Source organism: Triticum aestivum, chromosome 4A (assembly GCF_018294505.1).
Source record: "Triticum aestivum cultivar Chinese Spring chromosome 4A, IWGSC CS RefSeq v2.1, whole genome shotgun sequence".
Classification (NCBI taxonomy): Eukaryota; Viridiplantae; Streptophyta; class Magnoliopsida; order Poales; family Poaceae; genus Triticum; species Triticum aestivum.
In genome coordinates, this window is record NC_057803.1 from 415,999,046 (window position 1) to 416,023,548 (window position 24,503).

The window sequence follows — 24,503 nt, forward strand, 5'->3', positions numbered from 1 at the left end:
ATGGATAATTATGTCGGATGCGATCCCTCATGCAATAGTTATAACATAGGGTGACACAGAACTAGCTCCAGTTCATCAATGTAATGTAGGTATGTATTCCGAATATAGTCATACGTGCTTATGGAAAAGAACTTGCATGACATCTTTTGTCCTACCCTCCCATGGCAGCGGGGTCCTATTGGAAACTAAGGGATATTAAGGCCTCCTTTTAATAGAGTACCGGACCAAAGAATTAACACATAATGAATACATGAACTCCTCAAACTATGGTCATCACCGGTAAGTATCCCGATTATTATCATTTCGGGGTTAATGGATCATAACACATAATAGGTGACTAGTGACTTGCAAGATAGGATCAAGAACTCACATATATTCATGAAAACATAATAGGTTCAGATCTGAAATCATGGCACTCGGGCCCAAGTGACAAGCATTAAGCATAGCAAAGTCATAGCAACATCAATCTCGGAACATAGTGGATAATAGGGATCAAACCCTAAAAACTAACTCAATTACATGGTAAATCTCATCCAACCCATCACCGTCCAGCAAGCCTACGTTGGAATTACTCACGCACGGCGGTGAGCATTATGAAATTGGTGATGGAGGAAGGTTGATGATGACGATGGTGACGGATTCCTCTCTCCGGAGCCCCGAACAGACTCCAGATTAGCCCTCCTGAGAGAGATTAGGGCTTGGCGGTGGCTCCATATCGTAAAACGCGATGATTCCTTCTCTTTGTTTTTTCCCCGAACACGAATATATAGAGTTGGAGTTGAGGTCGGAGGAGCACCAGGGGGACCACGAGGCAGGGGGCGCACCCGGGGTGGGGGGGGGGTAGGTGCGCCCTCCACCCTCGTGGACAGGGTGTGGGCCCCCTGACCTTGATTCTTTTGCCAGTATTTTTATATATTCCAAAAATAATCTCTGTTGATTTTCAGGTCATTCCAAGAACTTTTATTTCTGCACAAAAATAACACCATGGCAATTCTGCTGAAAACAGCATCAGTCCGGGGTAGGTCCATTCAAATCATGCAAGTTAGAGTCCAAAACAAGGGCAAAAGTGTTTGGAGAAGTACATACATTGGAGACGTATTAGACCCTTGAAGGTGAGGTAGTCCGTCACTGGTTCAACCGCAGTCTCGGGGTCTACCGGACAGAAGTAATGGAGGGGGAACCGATAAATAACAGAGTATTCAAAGCATCACAAAGCATAACATGGCAATACACGATGCTAGGGGTGACCTAACACAGTACTAGATGATACCGGTGGAGGGGGGAAACAACCGGGAAAGTATCCCTAGTGTTTCGTGTTTTTGAACAGATTAACCGGAGGGGGAAAGTTGCATGTTTTCTATGCTAGGGATGTGTGGCGGATGAACGGGCTGCATATTCGGATTCGTCTCGTCGTTCTGAGCAACTTTCATGTATAAAGTATTTGCGTCCTAGTTACGGATATTTTTTATGATTTTCCAAAGTTTTAAATGATTTCTGCAATTATCTTTAATTCAAGAATGGACTTACTGCGATAGCATGGCGTCATCATGACATCACCGGTCAACTCTGACCGCTGACCAGTCAAACAGGGCAGTTGGGCCCATCTGTCACGGACTGAACTAATTAAGCAGGTTTAATTAGACTAATCTAGTTTATTGGGCTAATTAAGCAAGGTTAATTAAGTTAATTAATTAGCTAATTAATTTTTTAAATCCTTTTCTTTTTTTGAAAAAAGGGGGCCGGGGGCCCCACTAGGCAGTGGCCCAAAGGCCAAGCCAAAGGGGCGGTTAGCGGGCACCGGGCGCTGGGCGCGAGCGCCCGAGTGGGTGAACCCGGGGCGCAGGTGGTGGTCGTCGGGGCGAGGCCGTGGCGTCGGTAGGGCTCGCCGGCCGGCCGCACCGGGCAAAGGCGGGCGCAGGGCAGCGAGGGGGACTGCAGGCGTCGGCCGCGTGGAGGCTGGGCGAGGCGCGGCCAGCGGGCTGAGGCGGGGCGGGACGGACGGCGGGCGTGTTCGGGCGGAGCCGGCGCGGGACAGCGGGCGCCGGGCGCGCCGAGACGGCTTCAGGTGATGGCGGTTGGAGGTAGACGCGACCAAGTGCAAGGGGGATGCATGAGTGGGTGCGGTTACAATGAGGTTTGTCCATGGCGGCCTCGGGTGGGCGCAGTTCTACGGTCGAGAGGGCAAGGACGAGCAAGAGAGGCAAGGGGGAAGAAGAGGAGCTCACAGAGAGGGCGTAGGCAAGCTCGGCGAGGCCTGAGAGGTCGGGTGGTGTAGATCGACGTCGACGATGTGCGGCGGCCAAAGCGGAGAAGTGCTCAATGCCGAGCCGACGTGCCGTCCTGGCTCGATTTGAGGCTTGGTGAAGACGAAGCCGTCCGCGAGGGTCCTACTGGACATTTTGGCGCTATGAGGGGAGGCCGGTGGCCATGGGATCGACGCGGCAATGACGACCATGAGCTTTAGGCGACGAACAAATGAAAGAGAGAGAGCGCGAGGGGATAAGTGAGGATTAGGGTTTGTCTATGGGGTCGGGGGTCTTCTTATCCATCTTGGGGTTTCGCTGATGATCGACACAGCGACAATCGGTGCGTAGACGACATGTGCGAGTGCCAGCGCCATGGCCTCTCACTTCCTCTATACATAGGTGTGGGAAAGGCCGTGGTGGGCTAGGCTTCAGTGGACTATTCCAGTTAGTCCCAGTGACACAATACTTTGCTCCCTTTTCCTTTTCTTCTTTTCTATGTTATTTTCTAGCACCGTTATTAATTTCTTTAGTTATCAAACGCATTTTGCTACACATGATACTTTGCACACAAATCAAACACTACATACCAAGGTCACTCTCAAACGTTCAAATATTTTGGAGATGTTTAAACAATTGTTTTATTTCGAAGGGTTAAACACAAACATTGTAGGTCCACTTTAATTGAGGCTAGGGTCAAAAATGAGAAGTCAAACTATGTTGGTTTCAACATGAAAAATGGTTGGGGAATTTTTAGAATAAAGCGAACATTTTAGTTTTTCTGTTTGAAGAAATATTTTATCTCACTTTATTTTAAATTTGAAATTGGCTTTGATTTTTATTAAGTGGCAATTTGTCTTAGTTAAACTTGATGACTTGGCACCATTAGTGTGAGGTCACTGTAGCATGACACCGGGGGTGTTACAAATCTCCTCCACTACAAGAAATCCCGTCCCGAGATTTAAGAGGTGGAGTAAGGGGGGGGGGGTTCTGGTTACAAAATTCTAATGGATCTTGTAGGTCTTGGTTGCTCTTCTCGAAGAGGTCGATCCATTACATTGATGTCTTCATTTCTCTGCTTCAGGCCATCATGATGAGGTCATCACCTTTTCTTCGGGAATCCTATCGTACTTACGAAAAGGATAAGGGGTAGCTTCGAAAGAACGGACCTCTACAAAGTTGCTTATCTGGTAGATAACATCGGGGTAGGTGGCGAAAAGTGACTCTCAAGCTGAAACTTAAGAAATATCAAGAGTAAGGTAAGAAGGTACCATGAGAAGTTTTGAACAGATAGACAATCGTTTGTTGCCTAATCAAAAGGTGAAAGGGGGTTCAAAGAAACATAATTAGATATTGCGTTTGATACTAGAGCATATCTCTAGGAAGGTGGCTCATGATTCACACACAAAGCCAAGTGTGAGGAATAACTTTGGAAACATGGGTGTACAAGAGAGTCAGGTTTCAATCATGTGGACATGTGGGTTATGGGCCCACCATGTGGGTTAAAAGTAGAAGGAGTGGTGACTTCTCGCCCGGTCATGATAGCAAGGCATGTCAGAGGGTAGCCTATTAGTTATGTCAGCAACAATGTCAGTACCAAGGGCGAGGGACGAAGAGAACCATATTCCTGCTCGTTGAACGAGGTAGACCAATAGGCAAGGTTCTCGTCCATCGGTGGCTACCGGAATATCATCAACAATAGTAACAGGGTCCTACTGGCAGAGTTGTACACCGAGGTGTTTACATAAGCCGTGAATTATTAATTCTTAGATCATATAGTTCACAAGATAGTTTAAGAAAAACAATGGAAAGGAAAAGGTGATCATCAGATTAAACCGAACAATGGAAAGGAAAATGTGTTTAAACACATTATTCAGGGGTATATCCTTCCCAAGGACAAATAGAGCATGATATCCACGATAGGATATAATGTAGAAAACCCTTTAGGAAAAGGGGGGGGAGAAATTTCATGACATTACCCATACAACGGTGTTTGGATAATTTGATAAAGAAAATTTAGCATTGTACTTCAAATGTTCTTTTTGAAGATCGGAGTACCACAGTCATGCTTCGAGGTAGCATTGACATGGTCATTAGGTAAAGGTCAGGCTTCAGATTCCCAAAGGATCAATATGGAACAACTTATAGAATAAGCCTTACAATTTCCTCATGCAAGAATGGTTAACCGTGCTAAAAAGGAAACTATAACAGTAGGTCCTCCGGCCAGGTGTGCTAGGCATGGCATCACCTTACCGAGTCATATAAAGACCAATGTTATAACTCTGGGAAATATGTTGCAACCATCATATCTCCGAGATTCAGATCTGTTTGATGTCAGGATACGCCAGACTCAGGATTCCTGAAAAGAAGAGGTGCACCACAAATTGACGAGATGACATTGTAAGATTCTCGGGAAATGAACTATGGAAGCGAGTTTCAAAACAAGAGTTCATCATTAAGACAAGGAGAGGATGAGGAGGTGGCTGATGAACTCAGCGACAAATCATTGGAATTTCCAAGAGATGGATTTCCACAATTATGTGAACAAAGAGATAACATTTGTCAGATCAATTGATATAGTGAGGTATGCCCGAGGAAAACATATACTAATAAACATTGGTTGAAAGGTGCACCCGAAATATGGGCTTAGGTAGCATTATCAATGTTAGAATGGTGATTCGATAATGATTTATCTAAGAATGAACTATCGATCATTAAATTCAAAGCAATAGGGTTGCTAGAAGCACATAATCCAAACAACACCGTTCACTTGTTGGTATCCCGGTTAGAATCAACACGAGGACCAAGAAGTGAACGAAGATGGCGAGAAGTATTTCTATGTCAAGAATTCTCATGAGGTGGAACAATTCTCACGACATCCTCGACATACATATGGTAATACTTCAAGGTAGAACACAATATAAGCTAGATAGCAAAGAAATCAAGAGACAACTCAAAACATGAACAAGATTGTGTTGGGGGAAGGCAAGAATGTTGTCGATGATAACACAAATCATCGAGGGGAAAGGATGGTATTTCTCATCTTCGATTGATATCCTGTAAGAGCTCATAATGTTGATGATGATCACGACACAATTGTCGAGAGATTTCATGAAGATGTAATCGATCGACGATGACATCAAGTCAAAGGAATGATGAAGCGAAACGATATTGGGACCATGAATATGACACAGACTCGAAATCAATCTTGCTATCCAAGGTGAAATGATATGACGAGGAAAGTCGATGTAAGCTTAGCTCATCGTCGAAAGTGGTGCTCCGAGAATAAGGACCAGGTAGCACGGTTAAAATCATCAAGACACATATATAGCCAAATAGACTAGGAATGGCGTGATTGGGTACAAACTCGTACATAAAGAAGATTACTAAGAGTTGTTGAACCGTAGTGCGAACTCTGTTCAGTTATCGGTGTCTTTGAGAGTTTATTAACTCAAAGCCCGTGAAAAATTGGAATTAGTGAGAATGTAGTACTTAATGAAGAGATCATAAGAAGTTATGCGGTTCCATGACAATCTCGAGATACCAGGGGGTTAATACTCAACAACAGATCAAAGTAGAGGTTGGACTAGGGTATTGCTCTGCAAAAGACAAGTGCTTAAACTTGCACAAGAAATGGTATTTAGAGGAGAACATGGTCGAAACCACGATTGCAAAAGACCAGATCCCAGATATAAGATGAACTTATACCAAGGGAATAATTAATTTAAGAGAAGCTTTAATGATAAGATCTGCATCGTGTCCATGGGCATGAACACAAAGTTCAAGGTCGACTCCCACTTCTTCAATGTATAACCTTCCATTCACCTCTCACTTTCGAAGAAGTTGCAATGTTGAAATTTTATCTGGCAAAATACCAGAAGAGTAGACTCGTGAAAACTTTCAATTTCACACATATTAAGGAAAGCATAGGTTCAAACTATCAGGGTATCATGGAAACATATACCACAAGCTTCAATAGTAAATACCACCAGCTCGAAAGCAGAGCATGGTTGAGAAAGCAGAGGATACAATGTACCAAAGGAATTATATATCCGTAGGAAGACTCACAAGGATATTGAATATGAAGGACACCGTCGGATAAAATCCAACAAAGGATCCCATGGTCCTCAAGGGATCTGATGTGAGCATCGGTACTCGGCCAGGGGAAGAAGAATGCAAGGAGATCTGATTATAGAAACAACTGACTAATTCAAAGCTCAAATGCAAAAGAATCATGATTTCCAAATCAAGGGATCAGAAGCACTGCTCTGATCAAGGATGGGTAAGTTGAGTAGGCTTAGGGGTACAATCGAATGCAATTTGATTGGTTGAGCTCCAGCTCATGTTTAAAATGACGTCTGAGACGAAAGGATGAATTCTAGGATCTGATTAAGGATTGTGAGCACTCGCAACGTATTGAATCAATGGACTCAAAATTCTACTAACAAAGAATTTCAATAAGACTACTAGACCTGTGGGATTAACCATAATGCAAGCAAGCAAGAATTTCAAGAGCAATAGGTTGTTGAGGATTTTCTCAAGATCGAATGGTATTTCGAAGTCTTCTGTGAAATAAATGAATTACTAGGAATGAGCGGATACTCGGTAAGTGCGACAAATTATTAATAGGGGTATTGAGGTTGCAATGAACTGCAAGGTAGTAAGCACAAAGCATTACCGAAACAATAAAAAGAATTTCAGGGTATCTTGTAATAACAAGATCAACAGGGAATGATAGTAAGAATGGCAAGTGTACGTGGTTATCCATAGAAGTTTATCGATGGAAGGGAATTGCAAAAGCGATGGCACTAAGTCTGAAGAGAACATCGTACAGTGTCTTCGGAATCTTCTGGTGCGGCAGACGATCATCGGTAATAAGGGGCTCTCCGGTTGGAAGTGATCACGAGATCCTAATGTTAGAGTTAGCAAAATTCATTTAACCCGAATAGAAGAGAGATCAGAGTCCCAGAGTAAAGATCAGGGAACAAATGATCCTAATACCACCCAATGGAGGCGTGGGCCCGTAAGCCACACAACCATGTCAGTAAAAGTTTTTGCAGTGACTAGACTCAACGTCAGCCAATGGAATCCTACAGGCAGCCGGCTATGATACCAACTTGTGACGCCCTCGATTTGATCATACACTAATCATACACACAAATGTGTACGATCAAGATCAAGGACTCGCGGAAGATATCACAACACAACTCTAGACACAAATTAAGATAATACAAGCTTTATATTACAAGCCAGGGGCCTCGAGGGCTCGAATACACAAGAGTCAGCGGAAGCAATAAAATCTAAGTACAGACATAAGTTAAACAAGTTTGCCTTAAGAAGGCTAGCACAAAAGTAGCAACGATCGAAAAGGCAAGGCCTCCTGCCTGGGACCTCCTAACTACTCCTCGAAGTCGAACTCCATGTAGAAATCATCCACGGGATCCTCTGGCTCCAAGACTCCATCATATGATCGCAATAACCGAGGAAAGGGGAAAAAGAAAATGCAAAGCAACCGTGAGTACTCATCCAAAGTACTCACAAGCAAGGATCTATACTACATATGCATTGATATCAATGAAATTGATAGTATCTGTGGACTGAGATGCAGAATGCCAGAATAAGAGGGGGATAGCTAGTCCTATCGAAGACTACACTTCTGGCAGCCTCCATCCCGAAGCAGTAGAAGAGAGTAGATGGTAAGTTAACCGGGTATCATCGTATAGCATAAACCTACCCTGCGATCCTCCCCTCGTCACCTGTGAGAGACCTATCACCGGGTTGTATCTGGCACTTGGAAGGGTGTATTTTATTAAGTATCCGGTTCTACTTGTCATAAGGTCAAGGTACAACTCCGGGTTGTCCTTTTACCGAGGGACACAGCTATTCGAATAGATAAACTTCCCTGCAGGGGTGCACCACAGTTCCCAACACGCTCGATCCCCTTTGGCCGGACACACTTTCCTGGGTCATGCCCGACCTTGGAAGATCAACACGTCGCAGCCCCACCTAGGCACAACAGAGAGGTCAGCACGCCAGTCTAAATCCTATGGCGCAGGGGTCTGGGCCCATCGCCCATTGCACACCTGCACGTTGCGAGGGCGGCCGCTGAGCAGACCTAGCAACCTCCATTTCAAAGGAAGTTGTGTTACATGGTCCAACCCGGCGCGCGCCGCTCAGTCACGGACGTCACGAAAGCTTCGGCTGATACCACGACATCGAGTGCCCATAACTGTTCCCGCATAGTTGGTTAGTGCATATAGGCCAGTGGACAAACTCAGATCAAATACCAAGACCTCGTTAAGCGTGTTATTTTGAAGTAACCACGGACGCCGACCAGGGCCAGGCCCACTTCTCACCTTGGCGGTCTCAACCTGTCCTGTCGCTCCGCCACAAAGATCCACCCAGATGACCGTCGGGACAAACATCCTTTCAGCCCCCAATCCGTGAATCACTCGCGGGTACTCTACGAGCCGACACGACTTTAGTCACCACAAGTATCATATGTGATGTATATAATTATATACCCGTGATCACCTCCCGAGTGATCACGACCTGATATTATAGCATGGCAGATAGATAAGAATGTAGGGCCACTGATGGAATACTAGCATCCTATACTAAGCATTTCGGATGGCGGGTAAAGGTAACAACAATAGTAACAAAGACAGGCTTTGCATTAGAATAGGATTAACGGAAAGCAGTAGCATGCTACACTACTCTAATGCAAGCAGCAGAGAGAATAATAGGTGATATCGGGTTGATCAAGGGGGGGGCTTGCCTGGTTGCTCTGTAGACAAAAACGGACCCTCAAAGGTGAAGTAGTCGGTCACTGGTTCAACCGCGGTCTCGGGGTCTACCGGAAAGAAGTAAAAGAGGGGGAACCAATAAATAACAGGCAATCAAAACATCACAAAGCATAACATGGCAATACGCGGTGCTAGGGGTGACCTAACGCAGTGCTAGGTGATACCGACGAAGGGGGGAAACAACCGGGAAAGTATCCCTGATGTTTCGCCTTTTCGAACAGGTGAACCGGAGGGGGAAAGTTGCGTGTTTGCTATGATAAGGATGTGTGGCGAATGAACGGGCTACGTGTTCGGATTCGTCTCATTGTTTTGAGCAACTTTCATGTATAAAGTATTTTCATCCGAGTTACATATATTTTTTTATGATTTTCCAAAGTTTTAAATGATTTCTGCAATTATCTTTAATTCAAAAAATGGACTTATTGCGACACCATGGCGTCATCATGACATCAGCGGTCAACTCTGACCGCTAACCAGTCAAACAGGGCAGTGGGGCCCATCTGTCATGCACTGGACTAATTAAGCAGGTTTAATGTGATAGCTAGGCTTATTAGGGATGATAGACTACTCATATCAATAAGGAGTTCCTTCCTTTCCGGGAGCCCATTCGGAAAGAACTCCAAAGTTAAGCGTGCTTAGCTTGGAGTAGTTTCAGGATGGGTGACCGACCAGGAAGTTGCTTCCGGGTGCGCACGAGTGAGGACAAAGTGCATAGAAAAGGCTAGTATTGATCTGTGGGGCCAGTCTAGATCTTGCCAGGAGTAACGACCACCGGCGGGTGTGTCTGGGGAGTTACATTTAATTAGACTAATCTATTTTATTGGGCTAATTAAGCAAGGTTAATTAAGTTAATTAAGCAAGGTTTATTGGGCCAAGCCACAGGGGCGGTTAGCGGGCACCGAGCGCTGGGTGCAAGCGCCCGAGTGGGTTAACCCGGGGCGCAGGTGGAGGTTGCCGGGGCGAGGTGGTGGCCTTGGTGGGGCTCGCCGGCCAGCCGCAGCGGGCAAAGGCGGACGCAGGGCGACGAGCGGGACTGCAGGCGGCGGTCGCGGGGAGGCTGGGCGAGGCGCGGGGATGGGGCACGGCCAGAAGGCTGAGGCGGGGCGTGACAAATCGCGGGCATGGTCGGGCAAAGCTTAAGCTGGTCAAGGCGTGGGAGAGCAGGCGCCAGGCACGTCGGGATGGCTGCAGGCGATGGCAGTTGGAGGCGGACGCGACCAATTGCGAGTGGGTGCACACGCGGGCTTGGACACATGAGGAGGAGGCCGCACTGGGCAGGGGGTGTGCTGGCGCGGGGTGCACACGGGCATGGCCGGACGTGGCGGTGATGCAGCCAGGGCGGATGTGGGCGACGCTGATGGCGTGCAGCGGCGGTGCAAGAAGAGCAGCAGTCGCGAGTGCCAGCGAGCAGCAGTAGCACATGCGCGTCTGGGGGATGCAGGAGCGGGAATGGTTGCAGCGAGGTTCGTCCATGGTGGCCTCGGGTGGGCGCGGTTCTATGGCCGAGAGGGCATGGGCGAGCAAGAGCGGCAAGGCGGGTAAAAGGGGAGCTCACAGAGAGGGCGTAGGCGAGTTCGGCGAGGCCGGAGAGGTCGGGGTGGTGTAGATCGACGTCGACGATGTGCGGCGGCCAAAGCGGAGTAGTGCTTGATGGCGAGCCGACGTGCCGTCCTGGCTCGATTCGAGGCTTGGTGAAGACGAAGCCGTCCATGAGGGTCCTACTGGACATTTTGGCGCCATGAGGGGAGGCCGATGGCTGTGGGATCGACGCGACAACGACGACCATGAGCTTCAGGCAACAAACAAACAAAAGAGAGAGAGAGCGCGAGGGGATAAGTGAGGATTAGGGTTTGTCTATGGGGTCGGGGGTCTTCTTATCCATCTCGGGGTTTCGCCGATACTCGACACGGTGACAATCGGTGGCGTAGACGGCGTGCACTAGCGCCAGTGCCATGGCCTCTCACTTCCTCTGTACATAGGTGGGGGAAAGGCTGTGGTGGGCTAGGCTTCAATGAACTGTTCCAGTTAGGCCCAGTGACACAATACTTTGTTCCCTTTTCCTTTTCTTCTTTTCTGTGTTATTTTCTAGCACCGTTATCAAATAAATTTTGCTACACATGATACTTTGCACACAAATCAAACACTACATACCAAGGTCACTCACAAACGTTCAAATATTTGGAGATGTTTAAACAATTGTTTATTTCAAAGGGTTAAACACAAACGTTGTAGGTCCACTTTAATTAAGGCTAGGGTAACAAATGAGAAGTCAAAAGATGTTGGTTTCAACATGAAAAATGCTAGGGGAATTTTTAGAATAAAGCGAACAGTTTTGTTTTTGTTGTTTGAAGAAATATTTTATTTGACTTTATTTTAAATTTGAGATTGGCTTTGATTTTTATTAAGTGGCAATTTGGCTTAGTTAAACTTGATGACTTGGCACCATTAGTGTGAGGTCACTGTAGCATGACACTGGGGGTGTTACAACGTCTTCCATAGCTTGAACCGGTGTCGAGCACCTTTGAACAGGTTTGCTAGGCCCTCCATACTTTTTGGAGGGGTATCATATGGCCTTAATGCCTTGACCGTACTCCTCTTGACTTTTCAGGCCCGAGCATGCACGACGGAAAACTCCTTTAGCACGTCGCCTTGAAACCCGGATACTTCCTCCTCTAGCCGACCAGTTAACAGACCCGCCGCAACAAATTCATGATATTCCGCATTTTGGACTAAACATGAGTACCTATGGTGGTTCTGAATAAGAGGGGAAGACATACCAAATATGCCGCCCTTCAGCTTTTCATTTTCCTTCCGAGCGGCTGATAGCTGAGCCTTCAAGCTCTCTATCCATTCAGACTGTTTGTCCTTTTCTTCCTCAAGTTTTTTCTCCCTAGACACGCCCGTCGTGGTATCTTTCAATTCTGCTAGTTCCGCGATGACTGCACTCAGTTGCGTCTGGTTTGTGTTCAGCTCCTAGGCTAGCATAGTGTTCTTTTCTTGCAGAACCTGCAAAAAATTATAGATCCTTAAATCGGTTTGCTTCAAGGTTTGAAGTCTCGGGGGCTTCTGGCATATGGCCATGCAAATAGCATCAATTTTTACCTGTATATTCTTCGAGAACAGCTGAATGACTCCGGCAAGGCCGTCTCAAGCGGCCCGGAAATATGCATCTGTCAAACTCAGTGTGGCGAATTCTTGTTCAGGCAAGGCTGGAGCACGCATAGCCTCCTTTAATCGACAGTGATTCATCATGCTCTCCACTTCTGAATTCGTGACCGATACGTCATCTGAATCCTCTTGAGGAGGCTGAATGGGCGTGGCGTCGGCTCGCGTCATAGTTGATGAGTCCGGCACCGGATTAGTGGAAATTTGGCTAATCGGGCGTTTTCCCATCGTTTGTCGCGTACTCCTCCTAATGTCAAAGATAAAAAGGGGAGACTCTTAACAATCCGGACTCATGCCTAGGCATGAATTAAAGCATGCATACCTCTTGGAAGACTGTGAGGTCTCCGCAGTACTCTCGTTCCCCTTTCGTTTTGAACGACGACCTTGTGTAGGGGCCACCGTCGAGGAGATACGGTCCCTAGAACGGCGGTCCTGTTAAAATCCGGATCGGTACAAAGGGTAAGGATTCAGATGAGGATCTCCTCTTAGGAAGCCTATGGATACTCATGATGTAGAGTGGGTAAAGGCGAGGGTAGTAGGCAGTGATAGCCACTTCCGAACCACCAAGGCTCGCCTGATAGAATACCCATCATCTAATTCTATATATATATATATATATATATATATATATATATCCGGATCCTCGCAAAAGCGAGGATCTTCATCACGATTATGATCCTCCAGCTGGGGAGCCGGTGAGTGGATGTCCTCGGTCATCCTCCTCCATGACTGTTGGTGGCAACAAAAAGTAAATTTGATTAGTTTCTATAATGAAATAAAATAAGCACAAACGATCGAGATCTTACCCATTCAATAGGGGTGTACACAGAATAAGCCTCCAGGCAGTTTAACCGGAGCAAATCTTCTTCTTCGCCATTGTACAGATCGACCAAAATTGAAGCCAGTTCGGCTGGGGTGTCTCGACCCTGCCGTCCGTAATGGGATGCATCGTCTTCTTCGTTGTAACACCATAAGAAGTTACTCTGGATTAGAGAGGCTGAACGCATCTCTTTATTGCAATCACCATAACCTCAACTATCAAGAGTTCGGTGTGGGCAAGCAGCCTGACCTTGCTGATCAACCTCTTTATCTTCGCACTGTCCTCTTCCTTGGGACTTCGGGGATGCCAGTTGAGGCGCTTCTTCAGAGGAGTGCTAGAAAATTTAGGGAGGCCGCGCCTGACTGGATCCGACAGCGGGTATACATCTTTAGTTGTTCCTATGAGGTATCTATCGGATTATGGGTTCTGGAAAACCCTTGTGAGGTTCGAACTCTAGGGTGCGCATGAAGAACACTCTCTTCCTAGCTCGCTCGCTCAACAATCCCATGGCCTAGCTTGATGGACCCAAAGAACAAGAGACATGGAGGTTTATACTAGTTCGGGCCACCATGCGGTGTAATACCCTAATCAAGTTTGTGGGTGGATTGCCTCAAGGGGCTGAGGATGAACTAGTACAATGGATGAACAACCTCGGGAGGTGAGGTGTTCTTGAGCTAGATGAGCTGGTGAGCTCGTCAGGGTGGAATGAATTCGATCCCCCTCTATGGTGGTGGCTAAGTCCTATTTACAGTGGCCTTGGTCCTCTTACCAAATGTTTAGGCAGGAAGGGATCCCACAATGGCCAAGTTTGAAGGGGGACAACTAGTACAAGCTATCCTAACAAAAGTAGTCTTCGCTTGCCAAAGGCTTTGGCGGTGACGCTGTTGTGGGCTCCGTGATGACCTCCGTCCTGCCGTCCCGCTGGTCTTGGTCTTGTTGCACCGATATGGAAACCTTTGCCTGATGCCTCGGGACCCCGCGCCTGCGCCTGCCTCCTTAGAACCAAAGAGGAAACTGGCACACTACGCCCGCTGGCACCCGCCTGGCCTCGGTCGTCATGGCTCATGTCACGCGAACCTTGCGAGGTGCCCCTTGCATAGATATCTCCGCTCCTCGGGAGCCTGCCCCCAGGGAGGTCTTGGTGACGTCCGCCTTGCAAGGCTTGGCCCCTCGCGAGGGTCTTGGGTGGTTGCTGCTGAAGCTGGTCCATACCAGGCCATTGGTGCAGCGACGCTCGCGGGCCGCAGGCAGGCAAGTCTGGGTACCCCCGGTCCCAGAACGCTGACAGTAGCTCCCGGGCCCAAGGCAGGCTCGGACTTGGCTTCGAGGCGAAGCCAAAGGGCAAGTGCGGAGCGCCGCGGGCCCCAACCGCCTACGGCCTTGATTTATGCATGGTGATTGGTGGCACGCGGGTGCCTTCGCTTCTCCATGTGGCCTTGGCAACTGTTCTCGCCTGACAAAAGGCTGCCACTCTGGAGGACACCCTTCTCGCGATGACCCAGCTTCGCAATGACCTTCAGGGTGCTTACAGCCCGCTAGCATCGGGGCAACTGGAGTTGATCGCGGGGTGGATAAGATCCAATGCGTCTGTGAGGGCGGCATGGGGTCAGGCCGTGGCAGCCTCTGAGGAGGGTAAGCAGGCCGCCCACCTAGCCGCAGCCGCCCGTGAAGTGGCGTTGAAGGATGTCAAGGCCGCCAAGGAGCGCTGCCGGGTGGCAGAGGCCGAGCTGAAGACCCTGCGTGATGAGTGCACTACCGAGGCTCGCCAGCATGAGGCACGGGATGAGAAGCTGAAGGCTCTAGAGGACGCGGTTGCCGGTCATGACACCAAGCTGGAGCAGCTGGTGCGGGCGCATGCCACGGAGCGCGGAGCGCGACCGCCTGGAGAAGTAGAAGGAGGAGGTCAAATGGGAGAAGGCCCTGTTGTAGTCCAAGGCCATCATCCTTGCCAATGACCATGCCTCCTTTGATTCTCTTGAGAGGAGATCCTGCGAGGCATTGAGGGAACTCTATGTGAGGGGGTTGAAGAAGCAATTGGTTACCACCTAGGAGGGCCCTGCCGAGCTGCTCCCTCAGCTTGTCGAGACGCTCAAGGGCGTCGCCAATGGGGTTGGCGCCATGGTGGATAGGGAAGCTCGCGTGTGTCTTCAGCACCCTCCACCTTTGTGACCCCACCATCGACCTTGGAGCTCTGCTTGAACCTGTGGACGAGAAGCATTGTGCAGCTACTGTCAACGCTGTGAAGGACTTGGTGGAAGCCCTACTGGAAAAGTTCCTCACCATCGACCCTGTGCCTCTAGCTGATGGCGCCGCCGATCCCACGACCACGGCTGACGACACAGGAGACGGTGACGCTGCCGACGATGGGGTGCTCCCTAACAGCAACGCCCAAGGCTGAAGAGGAGGCTTGCTAGCGGTGCTCCTTTCCACTTTACTTTCCTGTGACATGCACCGTGCCTCGTGGAGGCATTAAAACTTTTGTTTGGTATTTGAGGAACAACATGTCTTGTAATAATTTGCTAGGATTCCGTGATTTGCTTCCCGTTTGCTTGATGTTCTACGTCGGTAGGGCCCGACCCCGCGCATACCTCGGCCGCCGTTGGGTCGTCTGGATCACCAGGACAAGACCAAGGGGTAAGGGGCTACATGACCAGTTAGGCTCCTGAGTCACGATGCTCAGGAGTCCCCTTGACGCACAAACGACCTGCAGGAAGGAGATGCGGAAGTAGGCCTTAGTCTTCTGCGTCGGCAGGGCCCGACCCCGCGCGTACCTCAGCCTCCGTTGGGTCATCCGGATCACGAGGACGAGACCAAGGGGTGAAGGGCTACGTGACCAGTTTGGCTCCTGAGTCGTGATGCTTAGGAGTCCCGCTTGATGCGCAAACAGTCCTCATACCTTTCCTCGCCGAGGCCCCGCTTGGGAGGGACGTGCGACGACCAGGTCAGAGGGACCTGGCAGGGTGGTGTGCACTAGGCGTGACCTAAGCACAACCCCCGTGCCCAGCCCCTTCGCGCGACTCTCCTAAGGGGAAAGTGTTGCGATGAGGCTGGTCATTGAGCCTGGTGGCTCCGCGAGGTTGATGCGGTCGTGGGGCCGCGGTCAGTTGTTTATCACCAGCACGGAGCATAGCACTTCTGCACTTGCACGGGCATAGCCACTCCTCGACTGTGTCGACTGCCAGCGCTGAACATGGTGCTTCCACTGGTGCGTGGGTGGGGGCCCGTCTGAGTGGAGCCCTCGGGGCGTGTACAGCCCCGCCCTAACACATGGCTTGCACGGTAGGGCTAGACGAGGTGTCTCTGGGCACTCTAGAGCCACCGCGGAACTCATGAGGCCCTACCTCAAGGCGCGTTGCTCCCGAATTTGATTCCTGACAGCTGAGATGGTCCTGCGAGATGGTTAGACAACCTGCGCCGAATGAATCCACTGAGGTGATCACATGAGAAGGCCAACCACCAATGACCCTAGGAGGTGACGTGAACAGGGCCGTCCTGCCAGACAGAGCGCAGTCATTAGGTTTATCGACGCTGCAGGGATGGACCCGAACACAGACGCCGTGCCCAGTCTTCTCATGTGAAAAATCCTGAAGAAAGACAACCAACGCGTGGCTCCTGTGGTGACGAGGCACCGGGTCGCACGCCCTGGCTCGTCCACTCGCGATTAGCTCATGCGAGAACAAGGCACCAAGGGCCATGGGAGGTGACATACACGGGAGCTGGCCCGTGAGCCAGAGCTCAGCCTCTTGGGTTTAGAGACGCTGCAGGGACGAACCCGAGCACAGACACCGTGCCAGCCCTTAATCATGAGGCGGTCGTGGGTGGGTTTGCGAGGGCGTACGACATTCATGGTATCGAAGTATCAGACATGCATAATCTTAAGGTAACTCATGGAAGGAGGTAAGCTAGCTTGGATAAATGCAAGAACGACACATGCCATAGGGACGGGCCCATGTGGCCTGGGGATGATGCAGCCCGAGGGGCGCCCCAACAGAATAAGCTAGAGATGCAAAAGGATACACGTCGCAGGGACTGGCCTGTGCAACTTGGGGATAGTACTGCCCGAGGGGCGCCCCAACTAAATGAACCGGAAAGAGTCACCTGGTACCGTTGCTGGAGAGGTGCTGAAGTGGCTGGAGATGCATGCTGAAGAAGTTGCTCGTCATGATTCGCCTGAGTCCAGAGCCCCGGGAGGTTCTAGGGGCCCAGGAGGCTCATGAAGAACCATCACCATTTCTGCTAGGACTGCGTGATGCCTGGCCTCCTGAGCCGCCAGAGTGCTCCGCAGGTGGTGCTGGAATGTGACAGCCGCATTCGGCAGGCCGAATGGCATGCAAACATAGATGTGAGGTGGACCCTCACACCAACTAATGCACGGAGGACAAAAACGCTCCTAGGATGCGGCCCTATTAAGCCCTGGGATGTTGACGCAGACGCGCAGCTCATCGTCCTCGCCAGGACGAGGAGCTACGCCAGGTGGTGGGCTGCGGTCGCCGCGCATGTTTCTCGCTTCTTGAAGCCCCTCGGTCGCCTTGGTGATGAACTCCTGAGCACCATGCACTCCACGCCTTGTGCCCTTGTGAGGGAAGCGTGCATTGAAGCATGCCTCCACGTGGTGCCCGAGCACCTCCCTCGTGACATCGGCTAGGTCATAGGCCCTCCAAAAAGAGCCCCCAAGCCCAGCCTGAGGAGGAAACCGGGCGCGCCTTCCTATGCGAGGGAGGGATGCACCCTGTCCATGGGCGCAAGTCCTGAGGCAGTGCCGCTTGAGACTCCGCCCTCCTGAAGCCCTTGGCAGAGCAGCCGCTTCTTCTTCTTGGGGACAACCTCAGGAGGGTAGACAATGCCTTTGTTATCTTGGTCTTCGGCCGCTGCAGCCTGGTAAGCACGCTCGAGAGAGCACACCGCGTCCTTTTCCTCGCAGGCGATCGTGAAGACGCCACAGCTTCCTGGCATCTTGAGGACATTGTAGCCATGATGAGTCACTGCCATAAACTTGGCCAGGGCTGGATACCCAAGGATGGCATTGTACGGCAGGCGGATGTGGGCGACGTCAAAGTAGATGAGCTTGGTGCGGTAGTTGTCACGCTTGCCGAAGGTGACAGGGAGGCGGACCTGCCCTATCGTGGTGGTGGAGCCATTGGTCACTCCTGAGAAGGGCTTGGTTGGCTGCAACTAGTCATACGGCACTTGGAGGCGGTCGAACGTTTCGATGGGAAGGACATTGAGCCCTGCACCGCCGACGATGAGGATCTTGGTGACGAGGACATTGCTGATGATGGGCGAGCAGAGCATCAGGAGGGCGCCGGCAGTTGCCGTGCACTTGAGCTGGTCGGATTAGCTAAAGGTAATGGTGTACTTGGACCACATGAGCGGGCGCATGGCCTCGAGACTGGGGAGGGCCACGTTCACCTCGCGAGCAAACTTCTTGAAGATACGCTGAGAGGCCGGGGCCTGAGCGCCGCCCAAGATACAAGCGATGGCACGAGGCTCCTGGAAGCCCCCAGCCCCCTCCTCCTAGTGATGGTCGTCATTCCTCCTTGGTGGTGGCGGGAGCGGAGGGAGGCCAGCATTTCCCTAAGGGTGGTCCTCGCGAGGCGGGTCCTGCCAGCGATCCTTGCGAGGCCGATCGCGCCACTCTTGGAGGGGGCCACGGTCGTCCCAGCGTGCTCCACTTCGGCCTCCTCCATGGCCATAGCCTCGGTCATTGTGCTTGGGGCGTCGACCGAAGCGCCTGTCGTGGATGGCCCTGAGCTCCTGACAGTCATTGGTGTTGTGGCTGTGCATGTTGTGGAAAGCGCAGAACAGGCGGTTGGCCTTGGATGACTCGGGGTGGTCACAGCCACGCTTCATCTCCGGCTCTGCCGTGAGCATGACAGCCCCCTTGCGCTTCACATCCTTGGTCTTGGCCTTCTTGTCTTCCGGATCAGCGGCTGGAAGCTCGAGAAGGGAGAGGCGTCCCTCCTCAGCTCTCACGCACATGGTCGCCATGTTGAACAAATCTAGTGTTGTGCACAGGTCCTCGTGTATGGCGAGCTCCACCTTCATCTTGACATCATAGACGTCGTCGGAAATGCTAAGATGATGGCCCCATCCGTCACCTTGGGGATTTTGAGGCAAACGCTATTGAAACGTTGTATGTACTTCTGCAGGGTCTCCCCTAGCTGCTGCTTGAGGCGCCACGGGTCACCAGCGGCAGGCCGGCAGTCGCGAGTGCCTTGGAAGTTGGCGACGGAGCGCTCGCGCATCTCTCCCCATGAGGAGATCGATCCCGTGGGTAGGTCGAAGAGCCACAAGAGTGCGCCATCTTTGAGAGCCATGGGAAACTAGTTCGCCATAACTTTCTCGTCGCCATTGGCCGCCTCGATGCTCAGCTTGTAGAGCTACAAGAACTCAGTAGGGTTGGGGGTGTCGTCGTAGCGCGAAGGCAGGTCGGGCTTTAACTTGTCGGGCCAGACAATGCTGCACAGCTCGAGGGTGAAGGCGCGGCAACCCGCCGTGGTCACTGGAGCCCGTCGTTGAGGTCTTGCCTGGTCTTGGTACCCATGCGCCGCTGCCGCAGGCGGCACGCGATCTTGACTGGTGGTGTTGGGAGTGCAGGAGCATCTTCTTGCGGCTGCGGGATTTCCTGGCAGCTGCCTTCTTCACGCGCAGGCGCCCTGCATGGTGGGTCGCGCCACGGGGCCGCACGTCTTGGTGTGAGGGTGACATCCTGATGTGGAGGTGGCGAAGGGGCTCCATGGGCTACGTCACCCGCAGCAGGGGCAGACGAGGCAGCGAGAGAGACGGCGCGGGAGAGCCCCTCGCGGCGCTGACGAGCTTGGTGATGCATTCCAGCCAGTCTTCGTAGAGGTCGTCGACAGGGCGGTAACGCAGGAGCTCACACGCCATGAGCAGCGCGGCCTGCGCGTCCGTGGGTGCGCGACGAGCGTGGGAAGACGAGCCAGCCATAGTCAGCGACGGGGTGGCAGTGCGTCCATCCCGCCGCATAGAGGGGTGCAACAATGAAGCTTGCTGCTCGTTTCCCATCGGGCCGGTGGCGGCGTTGGCAGCGGGTGATGGAGAGCAACGAGGACGTTCGCCGATGGGCGCCGTCTGGTCGACGCGAGCGGCAAGGGCGACCTGGTGCTCAGCACGGGCCTGGCGAGCGCCAGCCACGGATGCGGTGGAGCAGTGGTGCGTCGATTGACGGAAGAAAGGCTTCAGCGCACCCCTACCTGGCACGCGCCAAATGTCGGATTACGGGCTCCGGCAAACCCTTCTGAGGTTCGAACTCTGGGGTGCGCACGAAGAACACTCTCTTCCTAGCTCACTCACTCAACGATCCCACGGCCTAGCTCGACGGACCAAAAGAACAAGAGACATGGAGGTTTATACTGATTCGGGCCACCTTGCGGTGTAATACCCTACTCCAGTTTGTGGGTGGATTGCCTCGAGGGGCCGAGGATGAACTAGTACAATGGATGAACAACCTCGGGAGGTGAGGTGTTCTTGAGCTAGATGAGCTGGTGAGCTCGTCGGGGTGGAATAAATCTGATCCCTATCTATGGTGGTGGCTAAGTCCTATATATTGGGGCCTTGGTCCTCTTCACAAATGTTTAGGCGGCAAGGGATCCCACAATGGCCAAGTTTGAAGGGGGACAACTAGTACAAGCTATCCTGACAAAAGTAGTCTCCGCCTACCAAAGGCTCTGGTGGTGACACTGCTGTGGGCTCCGCAAAAACCTCCGTCCTGCCATCCTACTGGTCTTGGTCTTGTTGCACCGATATGGAAACCTTTGCCTGATGCCTCGGGACCCCGTGCCTGCGCTTGCCTCCTTAGAACCAAAGAGGAAACTGGCACACTCCGCCCGCTAGCGTCCGCCTGGCCTCGGTCGTCATGTCTCACGTCATGCGAACCTCGCGAGGTCCCCTTGCATAGATATCTCCGCTACTCGAGAGCTTGCCTAGTGAGGCTGCCCCTAGGGAGGTCTTGGTGTCGTCTGCCTCACGAGACTTGGCCCCTCGCGAGGGTCTTGGGTGGTCGCTGCTGAAGCTGGGCCGTACTAGGTCGTTGGTGAAGCCACGCCTGCGGGCCACATGCAGGCAAGTCTGGGTACCCCCGGTCCTAGAACGCCAACAGTATCCGGATCTGGCAATACGCCATACTTCGGCACCACCCACTTCAAATATGGAACCCTTGGTGGTGGGGAATGAGGCAAAAGAATTTCTTCCATAATCCAAAATGGGCATCGATGCCTAGGAATAGCTCGTAGAGGGCAACAAAACCTGAGATGTGCAGAATCGAACCTAGGGTGAGGTTGTGCAGTTCGTAAAATTCCAATAACCCCCAGTGGAAGGGATGGATTGGGAATCCCAGGCCCCACAACAAAAATGGGACGAAGCACACCCTCTCCTCCTTATTTGGGTTGGGGAAGTTCTCAACCATCGCGTCGTTGCCTATTGAATATAATCCTGCTTGAACGGGGACTAAATCCGCGAGGGGAAGGTAGCCCTGCGTCTGGAGCCAGCTTAGCTGAAGATGTGGCACGGAGCAACTCCATCAATCACCGTCTTGAGGGCCATGGGGGTGTGAAGAGGAGCCTGGGGCACCGGCCATGATGGAAGGCTTTGTTTATGGCTAGACTTGGCCATTTTCCTTCTGCGTGATGTGAGATGGCATTTGAAAATCCATATCTCCTTATATAGATGCCATCCGAGCATGGTGAAGGGCTTATTTGCGAAAAATCATGGACCATTCGTATTTGCCCGGCGTGCGAAAATCGAAGCGTTGACAGGGGGAATCGTAAAAGGCATCGAGGTTATCACCAGATTGTCATTGATCCGGATTATAATGAAGAACTCGCCTTGCAAAGCCAAAGACATGGGCCGGATATTACATCGTCATTGAAGGCAATTTTGGGGGCTACTGAGGGAGTCCTGGGTTATGGGCCCCTCGGTGTGTTCAGGCTGTGTAGCATGGGCCGGACTGATGGGCCATGAAGATACAAGATAGAAGGCCTTCCCCTGTGTCCGGGTGGGACTCTCCTTTGCGTGGATGGCAAGCTTGACATCTGGATATATAGTTTCCTTTCACTGTAAACTGACTCTGTACAACCCTAGGCCCCTCCAGTGTCTATATAAACCGGAGGGTTTGGTCCATAGAGGCTATAACAAATCATAGAGGCTAGACATCTAGGGTTTAGCCATTACGATCTTGGGGGTAGATCGACTCTTCTAACCCCTATACTCATCAAACTTAATCAAGAAGGAAGTAGGGTATTACCTCCATTAAGAGGGCCCGAACCTGGGTAAATGTGGTATCCCCTTTGTCTCCTGTTACCTTTGATCCTTAGACGCACAGTTCGGGACCCCCTACCCGAGATCGGCCGGTTTTGACACCGACACCTGCTACCTTTCAAAGATGCATGACTGCTATATTCTCTAACTTTTGTGAAAAGATTGTTGAGGTTTTCATGGATGACTTCTTCGTTTATGGGAAGTCTTTTGATGATTGTTTAAGCAATCTTGATCGAGTTTTGCAAAGATGTGAACAAACAACTCTTGTCTTGAATTGGGGGAAGTGCCACTTTATGGTTAATGAAGGCATTGTCTTGGGCCATAAAATTTCTTAAAGAGGTATTGAAGTGGACAAAGCTAAGGTTGATGCAACTAAGAAAATGCCATGTCCTAAAGATCTCAAAGGTATTCGTAGTTTCCTAGGCCATGTTGGTTTCTATAGGAGATTTATCAAAGAGTTTTCTAAAATTTCTAGCCTCTTACCAATCTTTTGCAAAAGGATGTCCCTTTTGTTTTTTATGATGATTGTTTATAAGCCTTTGAAACACTCAAGAAATCCTTAATTTCGGCACCTATTGTTCAACCACCTGATTGGAACTTGCCTTTTGAAATTATGTGTGATGCTAGTGATTATGCTGTTGATGCTGTTATAGGAGAAAGAGTTGATAAGAAACTGAATGTTATTCATTATGCTAGTAAAACTCTAGACAGTGCTCAACAAAACTATGCTACTACTGAAAGAGAATTCTTAGCAGTTGTGTTTACTTGTGATAAATTTAGATCTTATATTGTTGATTCAAAAGTAATTGTTCACACCGATCATGCTGCTATGAAATGCCTTATGGAAAAGAAAGATGCTAAACCTAGACTTATTCGATGGGTTCTCTTGCTACAAGAATTTTATTTACATATCACTAATATCGGTAAGCATTAAGAAATGCCAATGAATTATTCACTTGCTGTTGAACCATTCGATGTTTGGGGATTTGATTACATGGGACCTTTTCCTTCCTCTAATGGGTATACAACTATTTTGGTTGTTGTTGGTTATGTTGCTAAATGGGTAGAAGCTATTCCAACCAGTAGTGCTAACCACAACACCTCTGTTAAAATGCTGAAGGAAGTTATTTTCCCAAGGTTTGGAGTCCCTAGATATTTAATGACCGATGGTGGTTCAGACTTTATTCATGGTGCTTTCCGTAAAATGCTTGCCGAGTATGATGTTAACCATAGAATTGCATCACCTTATCATCCTCAGTCTAGTGGTCAAGTTGAACCTAGCAATAGAGAAATAAAGTTAATTTTGCAAAATACTATCAATAGGTCTCGAAAGAATTGGTCTAAGAAATTAGATGATGCACTTTGGACTTATAGAACAGCATACAAAAATCCTATGGGTATGTCTCCTTATAAAATGGTTTATGGAAAAGCTTGTCATTTGCCTCCAGAGTTAGAACACAAAGAATATTGGGAAATCAAAGAACTCAACTATGATTTCAAACTTGCTGGTAAAAGAGGTCATTTGATATTAGCTCTTTAGATGAATGGAGAACCAAAGCTTATAAAAATGCCAAGTTGTTTAAAGAAAAAGTTAAAAGATGGCATGATAAAAGAATTCAAAAGCGTGAGTTTAAAGTTGGAGAATATGTTCTTTTGTACAACTCTCATTTCAGATTCTTTGCAGGAAAACTCTCAAAATGGGAAGGACCCAATGTTATCAAGGAGGTTTATCAGTCTGGAGCTATCAAAATAAATAATGCCGAAGGTACTAACCCGAAGGTTGTTAACGAGCTACGAATAAAACATTATATCTCAGGTACGCCCATTAATGTTGAAAGTAATATTATCCAAACTATGACACCGAAAGAACACATAAAAGAGTCCTTCCGGAACACTCCAGAATCGTAAAAATGAGGAGGTGCGTGATGTAAACGACTCCAAAAATCCGCAAAAATATTTTTTGTCAGTTTTGGAATATTTAGAAAAATAGGAAAATAAGAAACTTCTTGGAAGCGTACCCGGGTGGGCACAAGACACCAGGGCGCGCCTGGCCAGGCGCGCCCACGTGGGTTGTGCCCACCTGGGGTACCTTCCGGACTCCATTTTTTTACAGTTTGCTTGTTTCCCAAGATAACAAATCTTTATATACCCCCGAAGCTGTTAACCTCCGTATCGCGGAGAAACCTTCTGCTC